The following is an 18,740-nucleotide window of genomic DNA, read 5'->3' as shown; positions in this document are numbered from 1 at the left end:
CTGTGTTTATTTGGACCAAACCTGGGTTTTGGACCAACTGAGCTTCACATCAGCAGCTCTGTCATCCTTAAGAGCTCATTCTTCTTGATTGTGGTCCTGAAGTCAGACTCTTACTTTACAACCTCATTACACACAAAAAACAATGTTTAAAAATTAAAGTGCCAGGTGCCAACTCTTTTCAGTAGTTGGCTACTTCAACCTTGAGCTTTCCATTTTTTATCAGCAAATGATAAACTGAAAATTCAGTGTTCCCAGTTTAGATCTTTCTCAAAATTAAAGTGTAAATCTAAAGTGGCCACCTGTAAGCACTAAAACCTGAAGACATTTGGACACAAGTTAAACAAATTGTTTAAAAAAACCTGCCAATTTGTTGCATCAGGTTTTAAGAATAACTTTGCAAGGAAGATCCAAAATTTTTGTTTTAACATTTTCAGGCCTGGTTTTCTCTCTTTTTTTTTTTTTTTTTTTTTTTTTTTGGGGGTGTGTGTGTGTGGTGATTTTTATTCTTTTTTAATGAAGTCATTGAATTGTTGGGAAAAGAAATAAGCTGATCATAGATAAACCATTACAGAAGAATAAGGATGACACCACCATGCAAATCTCAAAAGCCTGGGAAAGGTTGAACCAATGGGCTGATTGTGAAAAGCACAGAGCAAGTAGGGAGCTGAGGGATTTGGAGGCAGGTGGGCTGGAAGAAATGAGGTGGGAAAGGTGAATTTGCTGCAGCTGAGTAGAGCTGTGGGTCCTAGCTAGAGGAGGGGTTGTGCTACTGGTTTGCAGTGTTGGTGCGATGCTGGCAGCGTGGGAAAAACCTCCTCGTTTATTCTGTGGTTTAGCTAAAAGCTCTGCAATGTGCCTCCAGGTAGGTGTGGACTTCTATGTATGGTTGTTTGTAGAAAAATCTTTAATTGCACTTTTTTTGGCTGAAATTCCTAATCCTCCAATCTTATGGTCATATGATTTTCATGATGATCTAAACAAGAGAGGCATCCTAATATACTCTGAGCACATTATGTGTCCATGCACCACCAGTTCCTTAAAAGCTGCCATCGTTTTCTGAGAATCTCTTTTGGTTTTACTTGTTTTTTTCATGTAAATTCTTTTATGGTTTTATGGCAGATGAGCCTGATTACATGAAGGTTTACCTTTAAAAATACTTCCCATTTATCATACGGTTTCCTTACCTAGCAAATCCCAGTGCAGCCACTGCTAATGCTTGATAAGATTTGTACCTGGTAGATTCTAAATTACATTAATGCATAAAGCTGGCGATGCCAGGCTCCCTATTGTTACAGTTATTAAAGCTGTAACTGAAATGATATCTTTCATATTGATCTTCAGCTAGCAGCTCTTATCCAGAAGCTTTGTTTCACATTAAAGACACTAATGATTGTCTCCACAAAATGAGTAGCTTAATAGTTAGAAAAAGTTAAATGGAAAAAAAGAAAAAAAAAACTTTGATAGCCACCTTTGATAGCTCTTCACTCCAACATCTCTCATAGCCACAAAGTGCAAGCCAAGCATTAATAGACCTTTTAATAAAATGACTTAAAAGAAATCAATGGGATTTCTCACAAAGCCTAATTTCCAGAAAGTTATATTATTTAAATGTTTGTAATTCTTCAGAACAGCTCATGTCCTCCCATAGCTGCCAGAGTTCTTCCTGGAATTTCTCACGGTATCTTCCTAGGGTTTTCACTTTTTATTTTTAGGGGCCTGATTTTGATTTATTACCTTACTGATTTATTTATTTTATTTTTAAATGGAGAATATATAAGCCCTGTACTCTTCCAAGTTGGCAAAATTTCCTGTAGACATAGAGACAACAGCAAAGTGTCTATTTATGGGTTGAAGAGGAAAGTCTGGTTAGATATAAACTAACTAAGAGCCTTTTTGAGTAGTCACAGTCACTTTGCTTCCTTCACGGGCTATGGGAAATCTCTCTCTTTCCTTACCTTCAGGGGAAGATGGTATATCCTACCAGTACAGCTCTCCAGCTGCAATTGTGATAGATGCATCTGCAAGACAGGAGGCTTTGGCTTAGGCTAGAGTTTGTGGGTGAAGAGAATATTATTGCACTTGCCTTTTTTTTTTTTTTTTTTTTTTTTTTTTTTCCCCTGGGACTTTTGGGTAGGTTTTCTGTTAGTTTTTAGTTTGCTTGTTTTCTTTGGCTTAGGGTGAGGAGCAGCTGCTGGATTTCTTTTTGTGTTTAACTAGATTTTTTTTTTTTTTTCCCTATTTTTGGCTATGGCAGACAGAATACAACATAGGTGTTTTCCATGAGCTCATGTAGTGTAAGCAGAGAAATACACACGAAACTTCATGTTCTCTGAGCTCATTTATTGTACTTGATATGTGGCATGTATCTATTTAATGACTGATATCAAAGGGAATGTGGTTTTTGGTGGTGTTTTGTGTTTTGTTTTTTTTTTTTCTGATGACCAGAAGCAAATCCACAAATTGTTCTATTTGGGAAAACCAGGTTATATTTGTTATTTTACATAAAGAGAGTTATAGTATGCTGGCAAGGTAGTATAATACATCAAATTCATTTGCACTACTATAAACTGTAGTTCAACAGAGACAATAAATACCCTACATGTTTGCTCTGGCATGGTTTTTTTTTCCCTGATAAGTTCTAGTCAATTCACAGTAATGATTAAGTCAAATACTTCATATTAAATGTTCATATAATAAATCATGGGGATGAAAAGAGAGAGAGAAAGAAAAAAACCCACACAGAATAGACTAGATTAAGCAGAGGTCCACAGCTACAAAATATTTCCCTCTCCTCTCAATATCATGTGGGTATTCAGCCCTTATTTCTGATGTGTTTTTCCCAGTCTCCAGTGGAAGAGCCTAGATTAAGCTAATTCAGGGACATGTTTTGGCCGCTTATTATTTATTACAATTTTAGTTCCAGGTTTCAAAAACAATTAGGGAAACTGCTTAATAGGAAAATGACTCTAATTACTTGTTAATTGAGGTTATCTGCTTCACATTATTCAAAACGTAAATTGTGTTGACACTTGTACCCAGATATGATTACTTAATAAACAGACTGAAAATACATCATGAATGCATGCACCCCCAAATGAAAGGCGTTTTATTTTTTTCACTCTGGCTTGCTCATCTGAAAGATGTTAAAAAAATATATATATAATTTACATTAAGCTCAGTTATAGGATGTTAGTTCAAAAATATAAATTATATGCTTCAAATAGTGGAAAGATAAAGTACTGACATTTAAAAGTGAAAGGGTTTATTAAGCTTACATATGTTTAGGTAAGGTTTACACACAATAACAAGCAGGGTCGCATAAAGTATGGTGTTACCTTCTGAACAATTTAGCTGATAAATCAAGTGTCCGGATCCAAATAAATACTAATGTTAATGTTTGTCATATTAGTATTTATTCGTGTTTGATTTTAGGGATCTATAAGAAGAGGAGTGTTATTTTTAAAAAAAATATAAATTCATTTGGGAATGAGAGACACGAGATTCTGAACAAGATTGTATTTTCTGAACAAAATAATTCTAGAGTGTGGGAATAGAAATAAATTATCCCCTTTTATTATACATTAGTGTGCCCTGGGACCTTTAATTTTTTACAGAAATATTCAATCCCTATTTTTTTAAAAAAAGACTTAGGGCATGAATTAGATTTCATAGTAACCAAATGGCTAATGACATCTAAGACCATGATCCCACACAATGGAAATCTGTGTGCTTGCCAGCCAAATCAGTGCGGGTAGGTTCAACCATTTTTAAAATATTGGGTGTTGGGTTTTGTTTTTTTAATTTTTTTTAATTTTTTTTTTAAATGTAGGTTGCAAACATAGTAATTTCCTCAGAAAATCAGAAATGTTTATTACAGGAAAAAATCAATGATATATGAAAGGTAACTTTTTTGTTCTAAAGACAGAACTAGCAAACTTGTTGAGAAGAGAGAGATTTCAAGGGTGTTTCACCTTGAAATTTCCCTGTTTGAAATGAGAGAGGCCTCCATTCAGGCAGAGAAGCTGTGATTTCCGTTGTGGGCTCCGTTTATGTGTCTTAGACTCAGGACCATAATTTGCTGAGGTGTTTTTGGAAATGTGAACCTCCACAAGCCACAGTGGCCAGGCAAGGAAAAGGGGAAGGCAGGAGAATGGTGGGTAGTGGAAAAAAGATAATGCTTCTGGTAAAAGGGAGCTGATTGCTCACTTCATGGGATTATTTGTCCCTTAATATGTAAGCATAACTCTTCCACTTCAATTTTTTTGAGTTGTATTAGATAAATATATTTTAAAGCATTTTCTACACAAGACTATTACTCTCTTCTACTTCAAATTTTGCCAAGAAATGAGGCAAAGTTGCAGAGCCCACAAGAATGAAAGTTTTAGGGCTCTGTTTGTGCCCATTAACTTTCTTTTCTATGATTTTTCCCATTTTCACTCTGTTTGACATTGAGCCTGAGCTTTGTTCCTGACTTGTAGCCTATGGCAGTGGAATGGGGAGATGAGACATCACGGAGATGTAGAGCACACATAAAAAGAGAAGATGTGTAAAAACTGAAATGACATGGCAGCTGAAGCAGCTTGTTGCTCAGCTTGGTTGCATGTTTGAGTGGAGAAAGCGAGGTAAATTGTGATATGTAAGAGAATAACACTCGACAGGGTGTATGGTTGTAAGGTATATGGATGCTCAATCATGTGGTGAGGCAGAAGGCTAAAGGACAAGAGCCTTCAGTATCCACACAGTCTGTAGATATCCGTATGACCTACAAAACAGAAGGTGTTAGGCTCAGAAAAATATCACTTACAAAGCATATGCGAGCAATTTTAAGAAAAGTCCATCTCTACCCTGTGACTATCTCTTAATCTTTCAGTAATTATCGAAAGAATAAATTTTAGGAAAAGAATTCGCCATAGCTCACTTCTGCATGCATTTGCACCACATATAGATGAATTCTCACAGTAGTGTATAAGCAAACAACCCTTCCCGCTTCCCACTGGTTGTACTTAATCACCTATTAGTTACGTGTGCCTTTATGTTAATTTTTCTGAACATTTACAACCACCGCTATATCTGTGCCTGAATGGGTCTGTGTAATAGATCTGATGATCTCCACATCTGGAGTAGGATTTTTTTTTAAGGTCAGTCTCCACTTACAGCATTTTGGATATTTGAGCTGGGAAGAGAATGACCCTTTGTATACTGGCACCTGAACGTTTTAAGATGTTTATTCAAAGCATTGTTTAAATTTTGATACTTCTACAGCCACGTAGAAAATAGTTTGCAAATCAGTTTCTATGGCAATGTGTAATAAATGACTGAAGGAATTATAATTTAGGAGGATTTATCTTCCATTGTGTTCCATTTTAACGCATGCACATGCTTAAACCTGCAAGAAGATATAAGCAGATATTTTAAAAATCAGCATGATGCAGTATGCCAGCTTGCCTCTGCCTTTCCGATTGTATGTGCACCTGTATAAATGAGACAAATTACCCCATTTTTGATTTGGCGACTTTCCTTACAGTTAAAGAGATGATTATATAAAATGCAGTGCACTGCAAAATCAACTTCATTATTTTAGCACTGAGGAAATTGTAGATTCCAGGTAGTTTCATTCCTTCTATAAGGCAACGTGCTGTGCATTCACCATTTTATAAATCTATAGTCACTGAATCTAGGTAGTGATAAACTGAGATATATTGACTAATTGACTGGATTTTGTAATGGCACCCGTTATAGAGATAGACAGGCCCTTTACTCAGTGAAAAGCAGCCAAAAGCTAAACAGTGTGTAAAATCTTCCCTGTAATAAACTTCACCCCAGATATTGTATCGCTGAGAGGAATCCTGCAAGAACTGCAGTGTTGGACCGAACTGATGCTTTTACTGTGTCCTGCAGTCTTCCGGATTCTTTAAGTTCGGAGCTCTACGCACAGGAATAATTTCAAGAATCTTGTTTTATCTCTAATTTTGAGAGCTTAATGCTGTGCTGTTACAGGCATACTGTTAAGAGGATGCAGCTGTTAATAGTGATAAAGAAAAAACAGGAACAGTCAATAAATATTTGTGGGGTTTTGGGGTTGTGGGTTTTTTTTTTGTTTGTTTGTTTCGTTTTTTAATCATGAGTGATTTGCTTACAAAAAATTGATGATGAACTTTCCATGCTATTATTAATGACGAAAACCATGTTGAATGGCACCTACTAATGGTATTTGGCGAAATTTTAGGAAACTTAAATAAATGTCATGCTAGAGCCTTAAAGAGTTTTCTAAGGTGGTTCTTGCCTGTTGATTTTAATCAGAAATATTGGGTTGTCGTGGAAATTACAAAAATTTCACAAAGTGCAATTATTATGCCAATATGCAAAAAGAGAAAATGGCATGACTCAGAAAACTTTATAGGCAGATTAACCTGACAGAGTATTGGGACAAATAATGGAAAAATTATTGCAGGGTTTCATTTTTAAAAAAAGAAAGAAGTTAGGAATATAATTGATGTCAATAACTGAATAAAAAATAAATTAAAAAACCCCAAGGAAATGTAATTACTTTTTGATGCAAGTTTCGTTGAAAAAGGCAGCCATATTTGTGAAGTGTGGTGAAACTTTCTAAGTCACTCAACTTAATAGTACGTGACATTCTGATTAAATATTAGCTATGTGCTGTATCAGTGAAGAACACGTTAAATGGATTAAGAACTGATTAATTTACACATTTCGGGAAGTAGTCCCTGGGGAATCATGATCAACAGGGTGAATTTTTAGAGTTGTTCTCGAGGGACTAGTATTAAGCTTGACACTAATCACTCTTTTTATCCATGATATGGAAGTAAATAGAACAGTTCCAATAACATTTTAAAATAAAGCAGAGATTGATGGACTGGCAAATAGGTCTGGGTAAAGGCACTTGTGGAGAGTGATCTGGATTGCTTAATGGCTGAAAGTGCATTTTAATTTATCCAAATATATGTATATATGGGAAACACAGGCCATGCTGTTCCCAGAACTAGGAACTGTATTCTGAGATTTTACTGCAAATGTAGCTCCTCGGGCTGTTCTGGTGTCAAAAAGTTTGAGCTGACCCTTCTGAGTGATAAAGAAGAAGTGAGGTGACAAACGCTCATGTCTGTCAATGACACTGATGATAAGGAAACTAGAATAATCATACTAAAATAATTAAGATTATGCAAGGAAGAAGCAAAAAAAAACCAAAAAAAAAAGAATGGGAGGTTAGGAAAATTGTCTTGCCAATGAAGGACCTACAGACCTCAGCATGTTTAAATTATCCAAAGGAAATTGAAAAGCAATTGATTTCCTACTTACCTAATTAAGGGACAACACTGGGCACCAAACAGTTCTTTAATGTAGCAGAAAAAGGCAATACAAGATGAAACGTCTGGAAGTTGGAAGTCCCCCAAAATAAAATGAGAGTTACAGTACATTTTGCAAGGACTAGTGGGAAACTATCAAGAGAATTGGTAAATTCATCATTTTTTCATGCCTTCAAATAAGAAATGGATCCCTTCCAGAGAAATATCAAAGAGAAATTTCCTAGGCTAAGTCCAGCATAGTTTGGATAAAATATTTATATAAACATTTCTATAAACAGTGCCATCTTGATTCCTCATCCATGTCAAGGGGTGGAGAAGCAAAGAGATACAGTGGCAGGTGCTATTTGAAAGCCTTCATTGGACTGGGGACAAAAGAGGAAGAAACGGAGCACATACGTGATAAATCAAAGCCTTTTTCCCTCTGTTATGTGATGTGTATTTGCAGCTTTGCTGACAGTGTGCTATATGTGCCTGTACAGCATGGTATATAGACACTGAAATGTATACTCACAATTCTGTTTTCATGTGCCACCAAAGCTTCTAATAACATTTGGCTTGTTTGTTTTCTTGAGGTGCTGGTTTTTTCTTTCTTTTTTTTTTTTTTTTTTTTTTTAATATTTATTATATATGTGTTATTATTTTTTTTAATAAGGTCAATGACTTCTCTGGCAGTGTACCTGAAGTACTGCCTTTATACGCTGTCCACATTTTGGATGACAGTGGATGATTCTTATCTGGTTTTGTTGGGGGTTTTCTACTCTGTGTAGGTTAGGTGACTTCTCTATCAGAACAGAATGAGGAAAATCAAATCAAGGGCAATTTCCAGTCTGTCTAGACACTTCAGAAGTTTCAAACAGGATAATTCCATTTCTTTTTTTTTTTCTTTAGCTGCTGTATTAACGTTATATGGTTTGCTGTCAGTGTAATGCCACAAGAGTAAAACCAGGAGATTCAGTGTGCTGGGATCAGAAATATGCACTTCCCTCTCCTACACGTTGTCTTCAGCACATGGACCAATTTGTAGAGTGAGCACAAAAGGAACTGTCGTATTATTTTAAGTATTTGTCTATGAAAGGCAAATGATAATATTTAAGCAATATGGACAACATAATTTTGCAATTGTGTTTCTTATTTTGCCAAGATGCAAGTACATGACATTTTCTTTTCTTATTTTTTATATTTTATTTTTAGCCTGTGTGGCAAACAATCAGATTAAGAACCTGGAAGCCCAATACAAATTTGAAGAACTAATTCTGATATTAAAAAAAAAAACAAACCCCACCCAAACAAACACTAACCTTTGAATTGTAGTCCTTTTCCTGTGTCAGCAGGTTTTGGTAATAGTGCTAGGATATTAATTTTGTGTGAGATGAAGGCAAATTGCAAGTGGAGAATCCCAGAGCTGTGTAACAGTATTAGCAATCACTGCTGTCCTACCTGGTTTTCTGCAAGGTTGTGATTAAATATAAAACTGAGAAATCTCAAAGGAAAAGTGAAGAAAAGTTAAGCTTTCAAATATTTTCATTCTTTTCCTAGCTGAATACTGTGATGTCAAATAGAATAAGAAGGAGTCGTCCTGCTAATTGACCTTTGCAAAATTACCCATTTGCTTAAAAAGCTACTTGAAGTAGATCAGTTATTATTTTGATTACTTCTTTCATGCTAGTGTTTATAATGGCACCTGGGAAAGTCTGTTTGAAAACTTTGCTTCATTCTTGCTTCTGCTGTGTATGCACTTTGGTCCTCTGAAAAATGTTAATAAGCAATACTGGGTTTTTTTAAGAGATTACAGGTTGTGATGAAATGGGACTAATATGAGCCAACAGAGCTGGAGAAAAAAAAAAAAAAGCATTCACAAGCTTACTCAGGTTATTAGAGCAAAGGGAAGGGGAGCAGGTGGCAAGTTAGATGGCCATCTAGATATTATCAAGCTGACAGGTATCCAAGTGGCTCTGTATTACAGTCTTTAATTTTGATCTCTGAATAGTTTTTAATAAGATTTAGCTATGGGGTTGTCAGCCGTGACCTGTGTTAGAAGATGTTCCTTCCAATCACATTAAAATTGTACTTTGTGAAAATTCCTGTACTGACAAAAACAAAGGACTTAACCGTTGTAAAAGCCAATGTTTTCCCTCTGTGCTGTCTGGAATCAGCAACCTAAAAGTTAGAAAGGAGGTAGTCTCAGTGTTTTTTTCCCCTTCAGATTAAAGAAGCTGAACTAAGCTTGGAAGTCAGAGTAAAATAGTTTTTATTCAGATTCTTTGATTTTTTTTTTTTTTATTTTTTGTCACTGGATGTTCATAGCGACTTTTTTTGGCTTGTGTTCTTTATAAATCTAATTTCATTCTGGAGCCAGGACTTTTTCGGCACCGCTCCTGTGAAACTTGGACACAACAATTTGACAATATGTCCAGACAAAAACAGATCAAGTAGTCACACATGACTGATTTGGTGGAGCATGCTCAAAGACAAGACTGATGTCTCCACACAGCAAACAATTCTCTAGGGTAGGGACAGCACGCTCAAATCCAGTCACCCCAGAGTAAACACTAAGTTAGACACAGCTTAAATGTGCCTTCGAGCACAGGCTTCCACTGCTGACTAGATGAGAGCCCCAAGCCAGGCTGCAGACCCAGCCATGCCATAGCTTTTATATCTCTTTTTAGCCTGCTAGCGAGCGTCCGTAATAGTTAGAGCAGTATTGGGGTGCACTCAGCAAGGGGAAGGGGAAGAAAAAAAGAGAAAAACACTTGTTAGAATAATTTTATGAATCTGTTTCATGGGTATTTGCAACTCATTTTATTAATTTTCCATGAGTGTTTGTAAGTGTGATAGTTTGTTCGCCAGAGTGTTGGCAGAAAGGAGGAGTCCTGGAAGACTCTGTTGGAAATAGTCTTTGCTGCAGTGATGTCTTTGATTTTTCCTCTCCCTCCTATTAGAAGTTTTGGTCATCTAATCGAAGAGCAGAAACTATAGTATGTAACTTTTCTAATGGCTTGCACACAGTGTATGAAGGACAGCTATAGAACTACGAATGGTCTGGAAAAATACCACGGGATTTAAGTACACATATAAAGTTGTTCAAATAATGTCATCTAAATTTTAATAAAATATATTCTTTTGGATTAGTTAGCAAAAATATTTTTAGTAACACTATTATGTGCTGATATGATCAAACTATATTTGGAAGAAAATGGTATTTTAATTTTAACATTGCTTGCTTTCTCCTACAATATCTGCAATAAGGTTGGGGTTTGGACTCAGAAAACCCCATCAAAGCCAGAGCAGTTTTTCTTCTCTGCTAATTTTTATAAAAAGAATCCCTTGTTACCAAGTAGGAGGTTCTCAGTTATTATTTCAGAGGGCAATGACACAAATTAAAATGGATCTTTGTTAAAATTACTTTTTTACTAGCCACCTTTACCGGTGCCATCGTTTATCATGGAATATTTTCTGCAGTATGGTATATATGGAACGTGAATTGAAGGCAAAACATGTGAGACAGGTCTGGATTTGGTTCACACTGGTTTCAGAATGATCTGCCTCTGATTTTTATAGACTGTGGTCACTGAGTGATGTGTGGTGCCCAAGGTTGTTTCAAGCTAAGCTGGGTACCGGCAGCACGCTAGCCTGGGAAGCAGGATAAACCAGGTTGGTCCCAGTTCAGGTGGCCGTGGCTGTGCTGCTCTGATGCTTGAGCCAGTTTGTTTCAAGTTAGCCCGGGTGTCCCTTCACTGCCATTAACAACATAGAACGTATCCTTACACAAGAATCCTTTCAATTTTTTGTATCGTTCCAATTTAATTTTTTTTTTTCCCCAGTATATTCCCCCCTCCCTTCATGTTTCTGGCACGTATATGTCCACAGGTGTTATTAAGTGCAGGGTAGCATGTGGTGTCCATGCTTCAGTGCTATCACAGAGGAAGGACTTCCTACAGGAAAAAAATGATCACTTTCAGTATTTTGCAGGCTGCCCATCTAAGCCCATCATTGCCTGGCATCTACACACTAAGGGCAAGGATCCAGCGAACTTGTGAGTGGGCACCATGCCATCTGAACAGATGGGCATGGAAGTAGGCAGCCAGTAGACCATGTATGTGCATCAACTGTGGGTGTTGAGGGCAAGATTCCCAGTGGAGAATGTCCAAACAGCTGTCTGGCCTGAGCCAACATGCCTACGACCAAGCAAAAGTGCCATCCCTAAATCCTGCTGAGTTGGATTAACCTTCAAAAATAAAAATTGCTTCTGCAGTAGCATAAGGTGAGTTTTTGGCTTGTTTAAATCTGAAAGAAAGAATTAGGTAGGCAGGATAAAGAGATATGCTTACGTAGAGTCCACTAGAGAGGAATGAGCATTTGTCTAGAACAATAATAATATTTTATACAAGGGTATCTATATGGTGTACAGTAACTGATGACTCGCAGGAGTGTGACATCAATGTTAATTACTCTCTTTCTGTTAAGACAGTCCTTTCAGGAGAGACTGAGCTTTTGAGTGAATTTTGATTGTAGTGTATGTACTGGATGTGATTTTTATAAAGGCAATTTAGAAACCTGGATTTTTTTGCACATTTACTAAGTTTTAATGATTTTTTTTTTTTTTTTTGCTTGCCTCTTACCCTGTGAATCCTATTCTGGGGTGCAATTTTAAGTCACAGTTGCTGACACAGTTTGCTGTCATAACTAAGTTCTCACATTTATTGTCTTTATTTTTCTAAGATCCAAAGAGGACATGAAAAGATTATCTATCATTACCCTCTGTCTGTATTAACTTTGATTTTTACCTTTTATAGACATAACATCAAAGAACACATTTTTGTAGATGCAGATGTCAGAGGCAGTGAATTAGTGATGTCTATGGCATTTTTATTCCTACTACTTTTACTCCTTATTTCCTCTATCATTGGTGCACTGCTCATCTATAATTTTATCAAAGCACTTGCAGTAGTTAAGATTAATATATTCTAATATCATGGTGAACCAAAAGTAACAACTGCATGATGAATAGAAAAATCTGAATAGAAAACTTATCAATATATTTTATTTTATAATACACATTTTTATGAATGTGAATTTTGGATGAATACTGTCACAGTGTGCACGTTGCTGTATTTTGTTACGTATTAAAGGCTGTAACAGAAAAGGCTAGTACAAATACATAAAAAGTCTCACTTTAAATGTTCTTTTCTTGAATCAGAGTATTGTATTTAATACAATTAAAGCATATTAAAGCTTTGAGACCAGGTTCCAGTTTGATTTCCAGCTGGAAATTCTGAGGATTAGAGGCAACGCAGCTGTTGGTCTCTTTGTGATAGTTGGATCCCCAGGTATGTGAATCCGAGCGACCCGCAGTCAAATTTAGAGCAGCCTTAGGATTTCTTCAACTCGTATGGGTGGTAAGAACCTTTTGTAGCTGTCTCCTCTTCTACATATGGTTTTGGCAGATGTCCTACTCTTGAAAAGGCTAAAAATGAAGCCAACTACATCAGCTGGGACTCCCTCAAAGCAAGGATCAATTGGACAAATTTCAAAGTCCATTTGAGTAACTAGAGAGGAACAAAAGGGCTCCCACTCTAGGGAAGATCTGCTCCTGGGAAACAGCAAGCCATTAATGGAAAAAAGTACCTAGTGCCTGATGTAGGCTTAACCCTGGAGTTAAAATATTACCCCAAATTTGGATTACTCCCTCAACAATTTTGGGAAAGAAGGTGACACAGTTTCAAACAGACCATACTTTGTAATCAAACTCATGATTATTTAGTCTCTGATTGCAGAGAATCAGTTCATCTTAATACCCACTGAAATTTAAACTAGGATCTGAATAATTATTTTGCTCTTATTTCAAGAATGAAGCAGCTGGGTAAATCGAGATACTCCCGCAGTAAAAGTGCTGCAGTGCTTGTCTAAAGCAAGTTCTGAAGGCGGGGAGCATGCCCACATGATTAAATTGCCTTGATATCAAATACCTACCTTCACAGGCTGGAATACGAAGGAGGACCCTCACACTGTGGGAAAGGTCTATAGGATTCTGATTTATAAGGGAACAAGAGGTCAAGGGAAGCAAAACCATTATCATTATTTTCACAGGCTCTGGAGATCTGAACTGAGTATAGAGGGCAGTGTGCTCAAAGGGAGACATGCAGGGGGAATGCAACACAAACCTGCTTTCCCCCCCCCCCCCCCGATTTCAGTCTGCAGATTCTGCTTGAGAGTATATCATATGTAACAAACTCAAGCCTGTAAGGACTATGAAGTGGTTTTCTTATTAAATGATGCATAGAGAGATTATCTGGTCTGTAGTCAGTGCACAAATACTCCATCCATGCAAGTTCCTATTCCCAAGCAAAATGTTTGGTAACTTGTATAACAGTAAGTTTTTGGGGGCCTAGGGATGGGGATGGAGGGTGAGGAGAAAATGAAGGCTGGGGGGGGGGGGGGGGCAGGACTAAAACTGTACTTCATGCCTCTTGCTCCCTGCAAGCCTTACAAAAAACAGAACCAGAGTGAGCTAATGTCACCTTATACTGCCTTGTAGTCTCCATTAATTTTTCTTCTGAAGAAATCTCTTTGGGACAAGCAAGGAGGAAAAAAAATCCCCAAACATGTGGTTCTAATGTAACCCTGTGGAGGGTGGTGATAGGAGGGTTCCAGAGCAAGCCAGGAGCACCAGTGGCCACAGCTGCAGGCAAGGAGCCCACTGGGCCACAGGAGCTTTCTCTGGGGTAGAATGGGGTCTTCTGCTGAGCTATTGCACAGCTCTAGTGCACGAGGAGCATCCACTGCCGCAGGTCAGGTGGGCGAAGGGAATTGCTCCCGCTGTTTCTTGAGAGCCTCCCTTTCTTGAGGATGAACCAAAACCCCTTATCTGCTGAGATGACAAAGAAACGTCTCCAAGTGGGCAGCCTTGTGTGATTTTCTCCGTGCCTTTCAGGAGAAGAGAAACCATGCTATGGCAGAGCTGTTTCCAAATAGCTTCTGTAGATACCAATGGGCTTGCCATACTGCCAAAGACTGGATCTTTAAAACAAACCACTCTGAGCATGGCAGTGAGTGAAATGTTACAGGATTTTTCCTTTCACTTCCCATTGCCTAGGTGTCTTTCAAGGGATGGGGCCATTAAGAAATGCTACAATACATTTTTGTTAAGTTTCTCTATCTAAGCAATTATGAGCTGTCACTGCAGTACGGGAGTGACTGGGAACAAAATGACCACAGACATCACTAAATCAGGTATCACCCCTCCCTCTCTGTTGAGGGAATGGTTTTCACAAAAGTTTATGTGACCAGTTTGTACTTTTATTGCAAACTTTCAGGCTGCCACCAGTAAGTTCCATCCTATAAAGAATGGAGTGTTCTGGCCCTGATCCAGAAAAACACTTAAGCCCGTGGCAGAGTGCTTTGCTGGATGAGGTCCAGAGCAGAGCACCATCCAGAAGTAGGGGTTCAACAGTAGGGGATTTCTCTCTTTTTTTGGGTGTTTATACAGGAATCTCCACATCCATGATTGCAGTGTGGGTAGGATGAAGCAAAACAATAGTTAGATCCCTAAAAAGACATGTCAAAGCATGAACAGTGACAATATTTTCAGTAAAAATCTAACAGAACTTCCGTAACGGCCTTCTCCTTGATGGAGCAGTACAGCAACTGATGGAGAAAACAGCAGGTAGATGTCATCCTGGAGTTTTTCATCCAAAGCAGAGCTCTGCTGCTCCAGGTGCTGCTTGTTCAAACAAATTATAGTTTTCCCAGGCTACTTGTAGGTGGTGTCTGTGGGCAAATAACCTGTGATGAATAACTTATTTGATAATCTTGATAACAACTTAAAATGTCTTACAATTATCTTAAATAATTAGGGATACAAGTGAATTCAGAATGATGTTTCAGGAAATAATTAATTGTCTGTACTTTGCACTAGAGCAGCCTGTCTGGGCCTTTTGAGAAATGTGATTTGATTTTGCTAGGTTTGGTTGAAATCAAAAAGAAGTATGCTGCTTCTCTTTGACTAGATGAATTAGGTCAGAAATATGCTTGTAATGGGAAATAAGATCCAAATCAGTCCTCCAAGTCTCTCTTTAAATCAACGCCGCGCTATTTGAAGAGAGTAGGAATGAGTTGGTTGTGATGAATTCCCACAAAAAGAAGGAGAATTTAAAGAACAAATGGGAACACAGAAAGAAATGAAATTAAACATCAGGTTATTGTATTTTACTTCATCATTGTTAAAACAGCAGTTGTCAGATGGTTGTCCCTTCACGCCGGGATACCAGGCATATGTAATGGAGGCTTTGCCTTTGTAGAAAGGATGATGACGGATTAGTGCTTAGATGCTGAAATAACTCTGGTAGGAGATGGATACCCTTTAGCTAAGGGAAAGGGGGGGCCGGCTGAGGCTGAATTTAACAAAACCAGACTTGCCCACAGACTTGCAAGCGCTCGCAGAGTGGATTTTTTAATGCTGCAGGTGACATTGTTGCTGACTGAAGAATGTTCATCAAATCAGAAAACTGCTGATAAGCTGCCTTTCCCAAAAAGGGATCTCACGAACTTCTGTAAATCTCTGCCTTTCATCATACCCTGGGAGGTGAGGTAGAGGACTTGTGACAGATATTATTTAGGTTTTTCTTCTCTTTATTAGGGTAATTGAATGGAGCTACAGAGGAAAAAAAACAAAACTCAAAGCATCTCCTTTATGGTCTGTCTATTAAAAACTGAATGAAAGAATTAAAACAATTGAGCCTACACTTCCCTCTGAATATTTTGGTATGCTACTGAAAATTGTGAATATATTCGAACATAGGTATATTGAGTACTGTCACCCAGGTTCTGCTAAGAGCATTTTAACATTGAACTAAATATTTCATAAAGAAAGTGATATAACAAACTTATTCAGCAGTATTTGTAAAATATATTTAAGACCAAATTTGTGTAAGGCCTCCTGGAATTTTATAAAACTGGATTTAAAGAATATATTGCCTCTGGTGCTGAGTTTTTTTTCAAGATGTTTTGATTCATTCTTTAAAAAGTTCTATTTCTAAACCAAAAGGCTGGTAGACATGAGTAAGAACTTTGTTGAAGTTTCCGTTAATTCCATTTGTAAGCCAAATATTTGGGGTGTTTTTCCAGAAGACCTTGATCTTGGCTTACATAGTTGTGGATTTTGGTGGTATTTCTGTAACTAGATTCAGACTTCGGAGCTTCTTGTGTGAGATTGCTCACGGCTGGGTTACAAATTAATGCAATTTCTTTTATTTTTGCCCTATGAGAGAAACATCTTTTTTAGCAAAAGTATCACATTAAATAATCAGGTAAGAGTTCTAATTTTATTTTTTTTCTCCTTGTACACATACAGTTTTCCTTGACATTTCTGCTTTGCATACAGTGAAGAGGTTTTTAAAGCACATAATGTGATCCATAACTGGATTTTTTTTTTCTCCTTTCATATTTCCTGGAAATCTTACTATTGTCCTTTTACTACACTACCACTAATAAAGTAATACAAAACCAGTACTTTTTACTATCTCCTCTCTTCATTTGGCTGTGGATGGATTTAATGCTTCTGCTATATTCTTTTTAGCATGTATCAAATGTAAGCATTTCTATTGCTAATGCTCTGATCCTTGAACCAAAGACCAGACCGAAAGCTCTTGATCGGTGCTGTACACTTCACAGTTGCATATAGGGCCCCCAACAGACACGTATGATTCCTGGAGAGAGCAGCTGAATGTTAAAATAGATACTGTGGAGTGGTGGTGTGTCTTGTTATTTAATTTGGATGAGTGAAGACTATATTTTAGAAAGCATTGCTGAGCAATATGCTCTGTTGTATGTTAAGGAATAATTAGAATGGGGGATCTGGGTAAGAAAGACTTTCTATGATCTAGACCTGAATAGTTTAGTTATATGTCATGAGCACTATAGAACCTTCAGAGTTGTTGAACAGCAAAGATAAAGAAAAAGATAAATTGAATTCATTTATTTTGAATTTATATACATGCCTCTGCTTGCATTAATATTAAGTTCCATCCAAAATCTAAATAGAAAGACTCTAATCTTAAAAGTTCTCTCAACAGCATCAGCAAATCATTCTTGTTTACCCTACATGCTAATAAAACAGGAACATGACACTCCTGAAAACAAGATTGCAAAATACAGAAAATGTGGTCTGACATTTTTTTTCTCCCCAAAGGAGGGACTGCCACTAACTAAAGTATTTCTTATGAAAGCTCGATTGCTTAAGATGCAGAATATTAAGAGAGAAAAACACTTTAGGACACAGCCATGTCACCAGCTGTTACTCACCCTTAATGAAATTGTTAAGTGATATTCTTCATAAATAGGTCAGAGAAACTTTTGAATTGTGAAGAATGTTTTATCTCTTTCTTTGAAATGTTTGTATTAAATTTAGAACTGATAATTCATTAAGCTCATTAGCTCTGACTAGGAGAGTAGAGCAATATCTAGGATATAGATTTCAAGGCTTAAAAATGTTAGTGCTTACAAATAAACATGAAAGCAATGTGTGCAGAAAAAATATGGGATCATAATATGTTTAACTGTTTTTTAAGCGTGGCCCTCTGGATTAATTAAGAACATTTTCTATATTCAGACACTTGAATATAAACAGAATACATTATGACTTTTGGTTAACTCTGTTTTAATAGGGAAAAAGAGAATGCATTATGATGAATACAGTGGAAACTAGTTGAGACTATATTTTGTTGCTTGCTTTTTGGCTTCAGTTAAAAAAAGAGGAGATAATCGTTGAATTTCACAGGATCTCAACTCCATATTATATTATTAATGACTGACGCTGAATTTAAACAGTAAAAGTTTTCAATATATATACACATACACACAGACACACATTTCTGTGACCTGTTCTTTGTTACAGATTTATAAAATGAGCTCTGACGAACACTTGATTTGTGATGAAACTTGTATTTAGTCGTAATAATTTCTGGTGTAATACAAAAATTTTCCAGAGTTAAATCACAGATGGTTATACTGGCTTCATCCTAGAAAAGAGGGAACCGGAGGAAATCAAGGATTCATACTTGGGAACAATTGTAGAATCAGAGTCCAGTATTGCTGTAGCCTTCCAGTCATGGAAACTTTAGAAATCGCCTTTAAAGCAGGTTAAAAGTATCTGATATGTTATGTGCTTTTTTCCAGTTATTTTCTAGTTTCTTCATTTACTTGTTTTGTGACCTCGAGGTTATAATTAACATCTTTCCTATTTCTGTAAAATGGGTTTAAGAGCACCTAGCCAGTTAAGCAAATTTTGAGATTCCTAATGGAAAAGTCATAATTTAAAACTATTATTATCTGTTGGTTAATTTTTAGGTAACTTTGCCAATGTGACATCACAAAGAAACACATTTATACCAGAGATATTTAGAGTTTAGTAGCTGT

General features: G+C 36.9%; 1 protein-coding gene across 1 annotated transcript in view; it reads left to right on the top strand.

The window, feature by feature from the left end:
• The window catches only part of ARHGAP15 (Rho GTPase activating protein 15), a 312,620-nt gene that overhangs the window by 9,733 nt on the left and 284,147 nt on the right, over positions 1–18,740 (top strand). The window lies entirely within an intron of this gene.

This window comes from Athene noctua, chromosome 7 (genome assembly GCF_965140245.1).
Source record: "Athene noctua chromosome 7, bAthNoc1.hap1.1, whole genome shotgun sequence".
NCBI classification, from domain to species: Eukaryota; Metazoa; Chordata; class Aves; order Strigiformes; family Strigidae; genus Athene; species Athene noctua.
The sequence above is the reverse complement of the archived record's forward strand: the minus strand, read 5'-3'. Positions and strand labels throughout refer to the sequence as shown.